Here is a 13503-nt window from a genome sequence, read left to right as displayed (position 1 = left end):
TGAAACTGAAATATCGTGGCATGATTCTCTTCCGTCACGTCCCGGTACTCTCGTCATCGTGGGTCCGGCACTCAAATCTTGCTATGAAACGCAAGAGGGGGCTGTTGGTAGAGGCAGCGCCGCCAAGAGACGTCCTGTGGAGATGCGATACAGCACTGCACAGAATCGATGGCCGGCGCCCGTGGCCGAGCGGTTCTAGGCGCTTCAAAAACAATGGCTCTGAGCACTATGGGACTTAACATCTATGGTCATCAGTCCCCTAGAACTTAGAACTACTTAAACATAACTAAACTAAGGACATCACACAACACCCAGTCATCACGAGGCAGAGAAAATCCTAGGCGCTTCAGACCGGAACCACGCGACTGCTACGGTCGCAGGTTCGAATCCTGTCTCGGGCATGGATGTGTGTGATGTCCTTAGGTTTATTAGGATTAAGAAGTTCTAAGTTCTAGGGAACTGATGACCTCCAATGTTATGTCCCATAGTGCTCATAGCCATTTGAGCAGAGTGGATGGTCTGCGGTGCCGAAAGGAAGCGGCGACATCGACTTGGGCCAGGGCCGGACGCCACAGTGGCCAAAAATAATGGTTCAAATGGCACTGAGCAATATGGGACTTAACATCTTAGGTCATCAGTCCGCTAGAACTTAGAACTACTTAAACCTAACTAACCTAAGGATATCACACACATCCATGCCCGAGGCAGGATTCGAACCTGCGACCGTAGCAATCCGGCGGTTCCGGACTGGCCGCAGTCGCCGGCGGCTGACAAGTTGCTTAACGGCGATTATCTTGTAGGGCACACGGCCACTGCTGTCGCGCCCGAGACAGTCAACAATAAAAGTGATAGTCACCGGTAATGAACGCGCCCGGCCGTATCGTATTGTGCCAGCACCTGAAGCCGCTGTCGGCAGAGGCCGACTGCTCACGGGCTCCTGTTGGCAAGCAGGACCGTCTTGTCCTTGGGTCGGCGTGGGCGACAAAGGCGCACACCACAGTCATTTGGTGAAAGTGCCGCCGTGGGTGAGCCCGCAGAAGGCCACCAAGAAAGACAAACCCTGAGGAAGAGAGCGCTCAGTAACAGCGAGGAGCAAGACAGCAGCAAAGGATTGCTGCAATGTGCAGCGCGGGCGGAGGAAGGCGTCAACTGTACGAGGTGCATTCAACTTCTAAGGCCGCCTCCGACTTTTTTTCTCCGGACTGGAAAGAGATAGAAACATGCGGATTGTTTTAAAATGAGGCCGCGTTCATTGTCAATACGTCCCAGAGATGGCAGCACAGTACGGCAGATGGAATTTTACCGCCAGCGGCGAGAATACGAACTGTTTTAAATACTTAAAATGGCGACATTTTTCTTACTTGAACAGCGTGCAATCATTCGATTTCTGAATTTGCGTGGTGTGAAACCAATTGAAATTCATCGACAGTTGAACGAGACATGTGACGATGGAGTTATGGATGTGTCGAAAGTGCGTTCGTGGGTGCGACAGTTAAATCAAGGCAGAAAATCGTGTGCCAACAAACCGAAACAACCTCGGGCTCGCACAAGCCGGTCAGACGACGTGATCAAGAAAGTGGAGAGAATTGTTTTGGGGGATCGCCGAATGACTGTTGAACAGATCGCCTCCAGAGTTGGCATTTCTGTGGGTTCTGTGCACACAATCCTGCATGACGACCTGAAAATGCGAAAAGTGTCATCCAGATGGGTGCCACGAATGCTGACGGACGACCACATGGCTGCCCGTGTGGCATGTTGCCAAGCAATGTTGACACGCAACGGCAGCATGAATGGGACTTTCTTTTCGTCGGTTGTGACAATGGATGAGACGTGGATGCCATTTTTCAATCCAGAAACAAAGCGCCAGTCAGCTCGATGGAAGCACACACATTCACCGCCACCAAAAAAATTACGGGTAACCGCCAGTGCTGAAAAAATGATGGTGTCCATGTTCTGGGACAGCGAGAGCGTAATCCTTACCCATTTCGTTCCAAAGGGCACTACGGTAACAGGTGCATCCTACGAAAATGTTTTGAAGAACAAATTCCTTCCTGCACTGCAACAAAAACGTCTGGGAAGGGCTGTGCGTGTGCTGTTTCACCAAGACAACTCACCCGCACATCGAGCTAACGTTACGCAACAGTTTCTTCGTGATAACAACCTTCAAGTGATTCCTAATGCTCCCTACTCACCTGACCTGGCTCCTAGTGACTTTTGGCTTTTTACAACAATGAAAGACACTCTCCGTGGCCGCACATTCACCAGCCGTGCTGCTACTGCCTCAGCGATTATCCAGTGGTCAAAACAGATTCCTAAAGAAACCTTCGCCGCTGCCATGGAATCATGGCGTCAGCGTTGTGAAAAATGTGTACGTCTGCAGGGCGATTACGTCGAGAAGTAACGCCAGTTTCATCGATTTCTGGTGAGTAGTTAATTAGAAAAAAATCGGAGGCCTTAGGACTTGAATGCACCTCGTAATATGGACTTTACTGATCGGAGGTTGTGGATGGTGTCTTCATGTTGGTGTCCAGGAGGAGACAGCATGTCACAGCCAGTGAAGAGAAACGCTGGAAAAGTTGGTTACATCTACATTATTAAGTGCCTGTTCATCGAACAACCGTGAAGCTGTTTCTCTGTAGCTTAACTCCCGAACAACGAGTGGGAAAAATGAGCACTGAAATCTTTCTGTGCAAGCTTTGATTTTAACAAGATGATTGTATCTCCTTACGTACGTAGATGGGTGCCAAAATAATATATGTTCGCAATCGGAGGAGATAGTTGGTGATCAAAATTTCATGGGCAGAAATTGCCGCAGCAAAAACACCTTTGTTTTAATGCATAGATCACGTATCACGTGCGACGCAGTTGAGCGGTGCGTGGCTCGTGTTTCCGCCATCACGTATTTTACACCCTGCTGTTATCGCAAATCCACCTCACTACGTTAATTTAAATTACTACTGTCACTGAGCTGCTGCGTTGCCTGAGCTTGAGCGGCGATAGCAGCGCGTGTCGATATATCCCCTCTCGTAGTATCTTTGCTCGACTGCTATTAGTTTCCGGTCGTTGTCTGTCGTAAGCTAGTTCGGGTCGCGAGTTCGGACTGGCAGTGAGTTGGAACGTGCCAGGAGGGCAGTTAGGACCTGTCAGTCATGGAGTTGGAATGTGGCCATAGTTCAGTCGCGTTGGGGCAACAGTGAGTCCTGAAGGTCCATGCCTTGTCCCACCGTTGCTGCCATGCATCACTTGAGCCGGGGACGGTCTTCGTGGATCTTCGGTCGGTTGCTCTACTGGACGCCGTGAATTAGCTCTCCGAATGTTTATGGACTGGCTGTGTGTGTATCGACTCCCGATTTGTCTTCGTGAGTGCACAGCCACTGCTGAGTGTCGTTCAAGTCTTCGTGCAAGTGTTTGTCAAACTGTGTGTGAAGTTGCTGTCACTTCCACTGACAACTTCTTTTAAATGTTGTCGGCGTACTGGCAGTCAGTCGGTCGGTTGGTGCGGACCAGGGAGAGTATCTCCATGCGCTGCAGTCGGGTGGATCCGCTGGCGGTCCCTGTGCAGGGTCGGAACGTGTGTGGAGCTGTCCGATCGCTACGAGCTTCGTGGCTCACTGACCAAGGACGTAAAAGTTGAGTGGTGTGTTCATTCACGTCGTCCAGTAGAGCAACCGACCGAAGATCCACGAAGACCGCCCCCGGCTCAAGTGGTGCATGGCAGCAACGGTCGGCCAAGCCATGATGGACCTTCAGGACTCACTGTTGCTCCAACGCGACTGAACTATGGCCACATTCCAACTCCATGACTGGCAGGTCCGAACTGCCCTCCTGGCACGTTCCAACTCACTGCCAATCCGAACTCGCGACCCGAACTAGCTTACGACAGACAACGACCGGGAACTAATTGCAGTCGAGCAACTCACGTCCGTTCACGTTGCGTCGTTCATTTCGGTGGTTCGCTGTTGGGGACCTTTTCCTGTGAGCAACACCGAGTGTTAGTAGTGGTGAAATCAAACCACCGTGCGGTCCAATTAACTATATTGGTTCACTACAACTCAAGTGCACCATCAGAATTTTCAGCCTTGTGGCCTTTAATGTTTCGGTTACCTGCCCTGGCCACTAACGTAATTTCAGGCAGCGTCCTTTCCTCACCTGTTGTCGCTGTCCAACACGGTGTGTAGTTTTGACAGCTTAATACATATTTCATTGTGGATAATCACGTCCATAACAGTTTGGTCTTTCAGTTTTTATGTACTAATTGGTGGCTAGCAAGTCGTTTGGTCGGTCGGTCCGTGACTGCCTCTTTGTTGGGTTACCGACGGATTACGTGTAGTTGGGCCCACCATCTGTCTCACCTAAGTGAACGTTAATGTTTCGATGGCAGGCCCACCCGACCCTGGATGCGTGTGAGTGCCGTCATGGGTATTTAATGGTCTGTTGGTGATCTATTACAGGCAATGCTTTAAAAGAAAAACATTTTTGTTGTGTTTTATGTAAATCTATTTACGTAAATCATTTGTGAGCCTTCAGCCGCTTAAATTTAGTTATTGCCGTTGCGTTGCTTTTTCATTTAGTGTGCGTCCCGCCACTGAAAACTTAAAGGTTTTCTCAAAATTTTTCCTGAAGCGAAAACAATGAGGCCTTATGCCTTAAAAAGATTATGGTAATATATTTTAAATGATGTGAAATTTAATTGTGGCCTTCAGCCGTTTGTATTGCATTTTGTATATGTTTGTTCAGTCCACTTTTGCCTTGAGGATATATATATATATATATATATATATATATATATATATATATATATATATATATAATTTAGTTGTAATTTTAACGGCATGTCTTTAGTCACTTGAAATTTATCTTATTGATTATTAAGATTTCTTGTTTGGAGGCCTCCAGCCGTGAAAGAATTAAATTATCACAATTTCACAATTTTGAAGTGAAACTGGCCGACACCTTATTTGGCCCCTTTCCACAATCTTAATCACCTGTTCTGCCCAGCGGGTGTGTCAGCACTGTCTTTCCCATTTTGCGATGGTGCAAAACGATCTGCCCTTCTTTGAACTTATTCATGTCTCCGTCAGTCCCCTGTGATGCGAATTACACACCACATGGAAATTCTCCCGAGCAGGAAGGATTCTTTACCAGACCTGTTGCATTTTCCAGTGGTTTGTCATCAGTAGTGTATCTGTAAAATAATGGATTTCTTTTCCTATGTATGCGTAATATCTTATATTTATTTTCATTTATCGTCAACTGACAGACCTTGTACCATTCATCAGTTCTCTGGAGGACATTCAGCAAAATCATTACTATCTTCTGGAGTTGCTACTTTGTTATAGACAATGGCATCAACAGCTTGAAAGAGCATCCTACGCTTTGTAGCAGATTATTTATATATATTGCAAACAGTAATGGTTGTGTCACACTTCGTTGGGGTACTCCGGAAATGACCTTTACATCCGTCGACTTTTTTTCGAATTAAGTGCGACGTGTTGAGTTATATGTGCAAGAAAGTCTTGAATCCAGTCAAAAGTCTGTTCCGATGCTCGAGAGCCTCGTATTTTTTCTCTAAACGGCAGTACAGAACAGTGTCATATGCCTTCCTGAAGTCAAGAGACACGCATCAGCCTGAGCGCCGTTATCTACGGTGCTGTGGATCATATGGAGGAACAGAGCAAGCTGGTATCTACAGTAAAACGGCACTTTTTGCACCATGCAGATATCTTGTCCAGATCATTTTGCAGTTGGTTGTGATCTTCTGATGACTTTACAAGACAGTGACGGATGACTTTAGAAGACTGCAAACCATCTAAGAGGGTTGGTCGACTGATTTGGTGGAGGGGACCAAACAGTGAGGTCATCGGTCACATCGGATTAGGGAAGGAAAGAGAAGGAAGTAGGACGGGCCCTTGCAAAGGAACCATTCCGGCATTTACCCGAAGCGATTTAGGGAAATCATGGACTCGGGTTTGAACTGTCGCTCTCCCGAATGCGAGTCCGGTGTGCTAACCACTGCGCCACGTCGTCCGGTAATCTAAGAGGGCTGCTCAGATTTTCTCCTACACCGTTTATGTAGATGAGAAGCGGGGATATATACTGTGGTGTCACCGCCAGACACCACACTTGCTAGGTGGTAGCTTTAAATCGGCCGCGGTCCATTAGTACATGTCGGACCCGCGTGTCGCCACTGTCAGTAATTGCAGACCGAGCGCCACCACACGGCAGGTCTAGAGAGACGTACGAGCACTCGCCCCAGTTGTACGGACGACTTTGCTAGCGACTACACTGACGAAGCTTTTCTCTCATTTGCCGAGAGACAGTTAGAATAGCCTTCAGCTAAGTCCATGGCTACGACCTAGCAAGGCGCCATTAGCCTTACAGTGCTTGTATTTAAAGACTCTCAATTGTATCGTCAAGAGCGATGTACCACAATGATGGGATAAAGTTAAGTATTCGAGGAGCTACGTACTTTTCTTTATAGCATTCATTAAGTATCCTGTTTCAGACCTCACGCCAGCCGGCGTGTGTGTACGCGTGCCTTTCGGTTACCCGTCACTGTGGACTGGCTGTCTTGTCAGTCCATAACATATACTACCTCCGTTTTAGTCGATGACTTTCCGTCAGTTATAAAAACTTTACTGACAGGAATACCCGAGTCCAGTCGTCTAACTTAGGCGATACTCCGTAGGCACGCAATTTGATACGAAGATGCATGTGAAGAATGGTGTCAGAGACCTTCAGGAACTTCGAAAATGTGAAATCAGTTTCATATCCCTTGTCGATAGCACTCATTGCTTCGTGAAAATAAAGAGCAATTTGCGTTCCACAAGAAGATATTTTCTGAATACGTGTTGATTATTCATTAATAATTCGTTTTCGTCGAGGTAATTCATAACGTTCTAACATAGTACATGTTCCAAAATCCTACAGCAAATCGACGTTAGTGATATGGGTCTATAATTCAGCGGATTGTTCCTACTTCCTATCTTGAGTATTAGCGTGATTTGTGCAACTTTCCAGTCTTTAGGTACGGATCTTTGGACGATCGAGCGGTTGTATATAATGGCTAAGTATGAAGTTATTGTATCGGCATACTCTGAAAGGTATACAATGTTGACTGGAGATCTGGCCTTTACTAAGTGATTTAAGCTGCGTCGGTACACCGAGTATATCTTCTTTCATTCAGACAGTGCAGAGAAGAAAGCGATGTATGCCTTTGTGGGGCTCGTTTCTTAGTGGTAAACAGAGGTAGTTGCCAGAGTTTAATGAAGTGGATTATAGCGCGGAGGTGTTCGCTGGGGTAGGTGAAGCTGGCTTTATTCAGTTTGTTGTTCTATGAAAGCACGGTAAGGACGTGAGGAATTCGGTTGTGCGAAAACTATGGTGAACTGTTTTTCATCGCATGGCCGTGATGGCATACAGTGTTAACATTTTTAAATTACAGTTGTTCAATAGATCGCTGGCTATTGAGTTTTTTATTTATCTTATGCACTCAGACACGTTTTGCCTTAATTACTAGTCATCTGCAGCATACACGTTACCGTTTGCCCTTGTAAATTATAGATTTAGAACTTTTCAATGTGGTATCAATAATAAAGTTTTCTGTGTGTATGGTGTCATTCGTTTTTGTACGGGTTACCAGTTTTCCCAGGTTTTGCTTTCAATTGTTTTTCTGTATATTGCAGTGTCTTCGTTCTACAGAAGGGATCCCAAGGAACAATGCATCGTATTGCGGAACAACACAGGCATCGGAATATCGTATTTATCCACCATCACCGGTAAAGCGACTTCCAATTAAAATGTCTCCTCAATACAGGGATATACATGATGGATGTACGAGTACAGGTTGTGTACACGTGGTTGACGACATATGGCAGTTATTTCTGTCTGTGACAGGCGTTCAAATAGCCTAATGATATGGAGACTGCTCGCAATAAGCGAGAAAGCCGGGTTCGAGGTCCAGTCAAGCACAAATTATGACTGTTGTCATTCCATTATAGGGCTGATGGCTGTCTTCATTCGCAACTGTGAATACATTTCACGTAAAATCAAACATTTTAGTGTGACGGTATGACACAATTGATTTCACATTGTTTATTGTTGAGAAATAAATACGCAGACATCAATAATAAAGATGTAGAATGTTAATAGAATTCGTTTTATTTAAACAGCTTTAAGAGTTCGAACAGTCCAGGGGTGTATTGCCGGTCCATAGTGTCCAACGGGCATAATACTGTATGTTGGCGATCAGACATGTCGGCATCGTCAGGTGCGCTGACGAACTGTGCTAATGCTTGCTTTGTGTCATCTAGAAGCTGCAGCTTCGTTAGGTTGAAGGGTTAGCAGGTCTAGCTGCTTTTCCTTCTTCTTCTTTTGGTTGATTTTCAGTTCATCGCGTCTTGCTTCAATTCTTCTGGTTTGACACTCTTCCTTTACCTTCCTGTTGCTGCCTGAGCAGCGTTGCTGCTCTCGTAGCAAGTCCTGCCATCTCATTGTCTCTCGCCAGTGCATCTGGTTTCCCAGTTTCCTGATGATAGGGTTCGTAGATCTTATCGTGTTGCCACAGAAGTGTTCCGATGACTGCTTGAAGCGGTCCTTCAGCATCGGCACGCCCGTTAGCCGATGTAGTTCGGCCATGTTGAAGTCACGCGGAGGATGTAGTGCCAGTCTCAGGCACCTGTTCTGGATCTTCTGATATGTGTCTCGGCGGCATTCACCCACTCCACGGTGGCCTGATAAGCGCCAGTGTGGAGACAGTGTGGTGGTGGGACTGAAGAAGGGGTAGAGGAGGCGCATTCTGCCAAGCGTCTTACCCCGTATTTCGGTGACGTGCGTCTTCCACGTAAGGCGCCGATCCAGTGTGAGGCCCATGTGGCGGAGCCTCCCATGATGCGGATTGGTGGCTGAGCCTTAGGTATCCGTTTCCTCGTGAAGGTCAACGCCGCACTTGGCGACCGAATCTCCTAGCTCGTTGCAGGCTATTTGTAGTCTTCCTCAGATCGGATGTGGAATGATGCCCTTGGTGTACAGGGCTGTATCATCGGCATACAGACCTGTCTGCACCCGTTACGTTCGCGGCATGTCTGCCGTGAATAGGGTATACAAGAGGGGCTCCTATACTGAGCCCTGTGGAACTCCAGTGGCTATCTCACGTGCTGTTGAGGTCCCGTCTTCTATCTTCACGTGGAAGGTGCGTCCCTCCAGGTAGGAGTGGTTCAGGCGGGCGCGTGACACCGGAACTCCCTGTGCTAGTTACTTGTAGACTAGTCCGTCGTGCCACAAGCTGTCGAAGGCGCAGGCGACGTTTAGAAGTACCGCCCCAAGGCCGTCCCTCTTCTCCAGCGCCCCCATCGCCTGCTCCACTCAACAGTTGGTGTGTTGTCCCATGCCCCCTCCTGAAGCCGAACTGCTCGTCGGAAAGCAGGCGTTCTTCTCTGACGTGACGGCCCATTCTCCTGACATAGATTCGCTCAAATACATTTGAGACTGTAGGTAGCAGGCTGATGGGCCGGTAATTTTGCGCCAGCTTGTTGTCTTTGCCAGCCTTAGGGATCGCCACCACCACCGCATCTTTCCTGACGGAGGAGGTAGTGGCCGGTCCGAAGGATGGCGTTGAGTAGTTACACAGCCTCTGGGGCGACCTCCTTCAGGATAGCGCCACCGACGTTATCGCACCCAACTGCTTTGCGCTGGTCGTGATGCCGTAGCTGCCGTTGAACCTCTTCTTCCGTTGTGCCACGAATTTTATGGGAACATTAAATGTGAATGCATTTCTGCACACAGACTATAAATCGGAGCCAATTTTGTTCAGAGGTTACAGTAGTAGAAAAATTCATTTAATTATTATTTTTGTGGGGAAGTTACACTTGGCTCATTTTCATTTTTATTTTTTGTGTGGCACGAGGTATACACGGAGCATAACCTCCACCATTCCGATATGGCCGTTATTTTCTTCTTCAACTAGCGTGAAGTTGTCGCGAAGTTATGGACCAGTACCCCAGTCTCGGCGTCAGTCTTGGCCACTGCATGCTGTCCTAGGTATAGCGGCGGGACTCGTTGCCTCCTTCCTCCTTGGTTTCTTGCCAAGCAGTGCCACCTGCGGTGTTCAGGGTCGCTATTCTCCCAGCCCAGTTTCTGTTCCTGTGTTTCGCGACCGTGTACTGCATGGCGCGAAGCATTCGGTTGATCCGATTTCTCGTCGCCGCCTGGCGGAAGACGTACTACTCTCGGACCAGCTGGTTCTTCTCCCGAATCATTAGCAGGATGTCCCAGGGTAGCTGGCAGGAGAAATCCAGCGGCTTCTGACGTCTGTGCTGCGTTGCTGCATCTGCCGCGCTGATCGCGAGATGCGTGAATGCGTCCTTCAGGTGGTGCTGCCCCGTCCCTGCTCAGATCGAAGATCACTGGCAGGTGATCTGAGGACAGGGCCACTTGTGCCGTTGTGACTGCGTCGTGGGTCATCCCTCTGATGATCGCGATGTCCAGTACATCCGATAAAGGTCGCTTGACCCACTGAAGTGCTGACCGCGTCGCCTGTTGCCTTTAGTTGCGTCAGCTCTGGTAACTGGATCTAGTGGTGTCGCAGCGTTCTTCTTACGTAGACCGCAGTTCCGCAGCATGCTGTGGGTCTATCGTCACGATGGAAACTATAGTTAGGTGCTCTGGCTTGTATGCGAGGCTTTAGCCATGCCTCACACACGACGGCCTCGTCGCATGAAAACTGCCTAAATTTGCCCTGCTGCTGGCTTATGCTGTTTGCGTTCCATACGCAGACGGTGAGACCTGTAATGTGATTAGATATCATGGTTGTTGTTGGCATCTCTTGTGGTGTTGGCCTGGTTGGCCGCAATCAGCGCAGACACGTTCATCTGCGGTAGTCGGGGTAGCAGCTGTTTGAACTCGTAGTTCTGCGGCGTGGTTGCAGTGGTCGGAGGTGGCGGGGCGGGCGTAGCTGGCGTTACTGGTGCTCGGTGGGGGGGGGGGGGGGGCGGTCGGGGAACGCCTTCCACTGCGCAGCTAGGCCGCTCCGCCTGCCGCGCATGCTCGGCGTGTTGCCTTAACTGTCTTGCAGGCGTTAGCCAAGCGGCCATTGCCGTGGTCGCAGCTGATTCTGCAGTAGCGTAGTTTCTTCCCGGCTGAAGTCGCTGGTGCCTGCCACCCTTTTGCAGCTTTCTTGAAGGCTTTGCTGCCGCGGAGGCTGGCGACGTGTTCTTCATTGCAGTTGCAGCACCTGGGTGTCCTCTTGATCGGGAACGGGCATTCCCGGCTCAGGTTCTCCCAGCACACTTTACGAAGCGTGGGGACATTTTGCAGTATTTTGCCAGGTGGTGGATTTCCTGGCAGTTGAAGGATTGAAACGGGCCTCTCTGCCACCTCAGTTTTTCAACTGTGGCCCCGCTGATACTTCCCACTCTCGTTTCTATGTTCCGGGGTGTCATCCAGTATGAACTGGAAGACCGCTCTCTCTGCGTTGTCTTACGGTGATATCATCCGGGATACTGTCCTTATGGTGTATCCCTTGGCCTCAAGAAGCTCCTTGATGTACTGGGGTCCATACTGAAGGGCAGGCGGTGGAAGACTACTTTGAGAGTCGTTGTAGGTTCCGACGAGTACGTGACCCAGTTAGACCACGGCTCTCAATGAGGTCAGTAGCGCTTTTCTAGTCTTCCGCGGTTCACGTCACGATTCTTTACATATCGTGCCTTGCTGTCTTCGTAGTAAAGTTGTTCTTGACTACCGCGAGGATCGCCTGTTCTACTTCTTTAAAGGAGCCCGACCACTTCACCATGATGGGTGGTGGCGGGGGCCTCTTGCTTCTCTGCTGCTGCTCTGCTGTGTCCTTCTTCCCTTCGAGCTCAGCAAACCGGTTTTAGATAACCATGCCTGCAGCAGTGGCATCTGTACTGCTCTACCGATCTTCTGTCTTTTCGGTGTTTCTAACCCATCCGCGTCAGTGGTCGTCTTAGGGCTTTGCACCCTTTCGACAACGCCTTTCCTCGTGTTTGCAATTCCGGTGCGGCTGTGGGAGCGGCAGGCAGTCGCACGTTTCCGGTAGCTTTGCGGACTCGTTTCCGCCGGGCGCTAGTGTGACTTTCCTCCACCTCCATATCCTCGGCGTCTTGAGCTTCCTCTCCCTTTTTCCCCAGGATGAACTGGGCCATCCGTTGAACGATGTACGGGAAGACGTCTTTTATCTGCTTTCGTGACCCGACTTCAGGCCAGGAGACTGGGTCTTCAGTGGGAGATATTACACTTTCGGGTGTCTTGATTTTGGCGGTGGCGTTGTTTGGTCCGCCCATGTCGGGTGTGCGCGTTACTGCGTAGGACGGCATGCCTCCTGCGATAGTAATGGTGCGCTTCTGATTCTTCTTGTTCCGTTTCTGGGATCGAGTTGCTGTAGGTTGCGGTCAGAGTGTGGCCGCCGGTTATGTACTGCTCCCGGCCGGTGACTCCCCATTCATCTAGCATCCTCGACAGAGGTGGAAGTCGCATAACAGCTACCCGATCCATCAGCGTTGTCTCGCGTGGTGCTTTTAGAAGTTTCGGTACTTCCTGTTCTGACATAAACCAGGAATTTATACAGAACACAGCACTCTTGAGTTGCTATTGATGGCAAATTTAACAAATAACAGATTCACTAGATGGATATTACTCCTTCGAAAGTTTGTCTTCTCGGTTACTTACATGCTAGGCAGAACGAATGTAACAGTAGATGTGCTTTCGCGCTCACTGACGAGATTAGAAGAAGAAATATCTCAAGCTATCGAAAATAACCACTTCAGCTTATAACACTTCACTCAGAATGATCGAGAAGGAACTGAACAGGGATACCGCACTCAGGTGGTTGAAAGACAAGTAGAGAGAGAGTGTCAAGCAACAATTAGGAAGTTTTACTTACTGAGAAGAGAAATCCTATTTCATTGTAGAAGTGTTGCTGACTCACAGCAGGTCCTCTGTGTATAAGAGGAATTAATAAACAAGGTTATTTAGTACACTCACTTGCCCTACGCTTGTTTTTAACCAAAGAGGTATTTCCTAAAACTAGGAAATTTATATCACTACAACAAAGTGGAATGTGGGACGAGAAAGGTTCTTTCTGTCCATAAGCCACGCCAAAAGACGAAATCATCAAACAGGCGATACATGCTCCTGTCGACCCAACTGTGGCCAAGAAACTGTGATACCTTACAGCAGCTGATGTAATGGATCCTCTCCCGTTAATGTGCCACGGTTTTCATTGTGTGTTCCGTTGTATTCTCTTTTGCCGCTTTTATGACGTCTCGTTCTCTATACAGAGCTGTACCGTAGGAAGCAAGGAGAGAATGTTGGTTGGTGGCGCATATCCTCATTCTATAACACAAACTGCACACAATTAATATCTGTGTACTTTATTCATAAAGAAAGAGCTACTTTAGTTTGCATGTACTGTGGTACAAGCTCTCTTCTGCATAGTTCACGTTGCCTCAATGCTGTTGATGTATAAGCCCGCTAGGTTCACTATAA

This window comes from Schistocerca cancellata, chromosome 1, assembly GCF_023864275.1.
Source record: "Schistocerca cancellata isolate TAMUIC-IGC-003103 chromosome 1, iqSchCanc2.1, whole genome shotgun sequence".
Taxonomy (NCBI): Eukaryota; Metazoa; Arthropoda; class Insecta; order Orthoptera; family Acrididae; genus Schistocerca; species Schistocerca cancellata.
Note: the sequence above shows the minus strand (reverse complement) of the source record.